Raw genomic sequence first — 3,281 nt, forward strand, 5'->3', positions numbered from 1 at the left:
GCCTAATTGCATCTAATAAAGGAAGGTTTACGGTAACTTTCTTAAAAACCTCCAATATGTCATTAAAGTTCGATTCCTTCTTTGTTGGTGCTAACAGCTAGGGAAATGGGGCTCTAGGCACGAGATCAGACCTCTCAGGAACCGAGTCAGCATCATTGGAAATTTTATCAGTCCCCTCAGTTAGCGATCCTGAGGGATGAGATCCTGAGAAATGAACTACAGTAGGTTCACTATCGTGCATGTTTACCTGATTGTCTACTACTCTACCACTCCTAAGGGTTCTAATAGCATTCAAATGATTCTATGGCTTTGCACCTACTTCATGAACTCCTCTAGGGTTGGGTTGAGTTTGACTAGGGAGCCTTCCTTTATCTCTCTCACTTAAGGTCTTAGCTATTTGGCCGACTTGAAGTTCTAGCTTAGCAAGGCTCTGAGCACTAGTTTGAAAGTTCTGCTTGGTTTCCTGTTCAAAACTAAGTTGGTTCTATGCTAACATATCCTGAGTTTTTGCTAACATCTTAATAGATTCCTCTAAGCTAGTCGTTTTATTTTCTAGGCCTGATGAATTCTTAGTGTAACCAAAACCTGGGGAGCATTAGAATAACTAAACTGACCTTGGCCTTAGACCATGAAAGGTTCGGATGGTTTCTCCAACCAGGGTTATAGGTTTCTGAATATGGGTCAAACTTCTGACGGTCATACCTAGTGTTATTATAGAGAGCATTGTCTTGCTCTTCATTATTCTGGACTTCCCAAAAAGGCTCCAATCTACCACTAGTGTGACCCACTTCTAAAGATTCTAACCTTTTCGCTATAACAACAATTTTGGCATCTGATTCAAAACTTCCTTCTACCCTATTAACGTTTCCTCTTCCTAGAAGAATTTTTTCCTGGGGTACCCTATTACTTTCCCATTGTTGGGTCTTTTCGGCGATTTCATGCAAGTATGTCATCGCATCATCAACTGTTTGGTTTTCGAACCCAGCTGTATACATGGACTCTACTGTAGTTGCGGTGGGATAATCTAAACCCTCATAAAGGATCTGAACTAACCTAACCTTTTCTAAACCATGATGAGGACATTGGGCTAATAAATCATTGAACCTTTCCAAATACCTATACAAAGATTCTCCCCCCTGTTGTGTAAACGTGCAGATTTGCGTCCTAATAGACGAGGTTTTGTGCCTAGGGAAAAACTTGTTCAAAAAGGAAGATGTAAGTTGTTCATAGGTTTCAATTGATTCGGAAGCCAAACTATACATCCACGATTTGGATTTATCTTTTAAGGAAAAGGGGAATAACCATAGTTTTAAAGCATCATCATCAAGGTTTCTAATTTTCAGGGTACTACAAATTTCCTCAAAGTCCCTAACATGGAAATAGGGGTTTTCATTTTTTTTTCCTAAAAAGATTGGGAGCAACTGTAAGGTTCCAGGCTTAAGTTCATAATTTTCTTCAGTTTCAGGTAACCTGATACACGAGGGACGAGTAGTCTTAGTAGGATTCAACAAGGATTTCAAAGTTGCCATTTCTGGCGCTATTGGACTATCAGGGATTCTTTCCTCAAACGGACGTTCAAAAACGGAATCTTCACGAATCGGACTTTCTAGTTGAGGTAATCAAGACGCTTAGAACTACTAGGTTTCTCTTTAACAAATCTACCTAGTGCGTCTCTTTTACGTTCAGGCATGGAACAGAATAAGGTAGGGAATTTTATGCAAACACAAAACAAGGCTGACTCAACCAAATCAAACCTAAATTTCTAGCAAACAAAAAGCATGATGGGTCCACTTAGATTGTTTCTAGACCAGCTTCTATTCTTTCGAAAAGGAACTCGTTACAATCTGATCAAACCCCTCTGGAATCAATCCGAGTCAAAGTAAGTTGAATCGAGGCGAGGGAAGCTTAATGGAGCTTTGATACCCAAGGCCTCACCGGTTACAAGGCGGGCGCATTCACGCATTCAACTCACAGAAACCTTCAAGAACTTCGAAGTATGCTCAAAAGAGTAACCAATATTCTTCGAACGACTTTCCTATTAAGCTCGTTACCCTATAGGTCTCGTTCTAGTCAAAATTTTAGGCTTATGTTCGCGTTTGGTTTCGTGTTCCTAAGGCGGGCAAGAAGAGAACGGTGATGAAATCCGAACCCTTATCTTGTATGGCCAGTCCTTGCCCTTTACTAGGAATTAAAAGCAACCGTATTCAAATCCTCAGCATATATTCACCTTAAGGCATACAATAAACCCGCTGACAGGGGATTCACGGGTGTTTCGAAAAACTTACCTCCCGTACCAGACAGGCGAAGAACCACTGAAGTCGACTCGGGCCACGACTCCTGTGTCATGTACGAACCTGAGGGGCCGAGGTGATATCGTAATCACCGTGCGTCCCTGCACACAGTTTGTATTTAAACCAACCCTTCCTTAGGGTTTTAAAAAAAATAATAATGTCCAAAGTCCAATGTCCAAGTGTCCAAAAAAGAAAAGAAAAATTACAAAAATAACAAACCCTAATACAGTTCTCTCACTTTTTTTTCTTTTATGAAGAAAAATAAACAAACCCTAAAAAAAATATCTAAAAAGAAATTGTCTTCTTCTCCGTTCTTTTCGCTTTAATCTTTCGCTCCAAGTCTTTATGCTTTAAGGTCCAGTCTTCACGAAATCACCAAACTCCTTGGCTCAATTCGCTTTATGATCTAAAACCTGTAGACAAAAGATAAATATCCAAAAACATAAAAAAGAACAAAAATAAAAAAAACCTAAAAAATAAAAAAAAATAAAAAAAAACGAAGTCTAAAAACCCTAAAAGCAAATCCGCGTCGGCGGCGCCAAAAATTGATGTGATTTGTAGATAGTGGTAAAAGTGGTTCGATTCTCAGACTTGCGAAGGATAAATATAGACTTAAAACTAAAATAGAAAACAAACTAAAAATTATCACAAACTCAACCAAAGATGATATCAATATTAAAAGAACACTGAGGCTAAGATTCCACTATTTTCCAAGTTCAAAGTGATTTAATCCCAATATTTATATTTATGCAATTTTCTCGTTCAATTTGATTCTAACTATTGCAACAAGTAGATTCTCAAAATAACAAGTGTAAATCCGAAGCATAGAACATCAAAAACCTAGGTCCAAGTATGCTCTATCAAAAGAAATAACAATTGCTTAACAAGGATCATTCAAACAATTTTCAACCAAGGCAAATAATCATAAAATAATTGCAAATAAATAAATAAAATAGAATATACCACTTCTTGTTGGAAAAATAGCTTCCT

At 38.0% G+C, this 3,281-nt stretch overlaps 1 pseudogene; it reads left to right on the plus strand.

The window, feature by feature from the left end:
* The first annotated feature begins 1,065 nt into the window (after positions 1–1,065).
* Positions 1,066–1,165, plus strand: LOC113300778 (annotated as a pseudogene).
* Positions 1,166–3,281: the final 2,116 nt, after the last annotated feature.

This window comes from Papaver somniferum, chromosome 7 (genome assembly GCF_003573695.1).
Source record: "Papaver somniferum cultivar HN1 chromosome 7, ASM357369v1, whole genome shotgun sequence".
Lineage (NCBI taxonomy): Eukaryota > Viridiplantae > Streptophyta > Magnoliopsida > Ranunculales > Papaveraceae > Papaver > Papaver somniferum.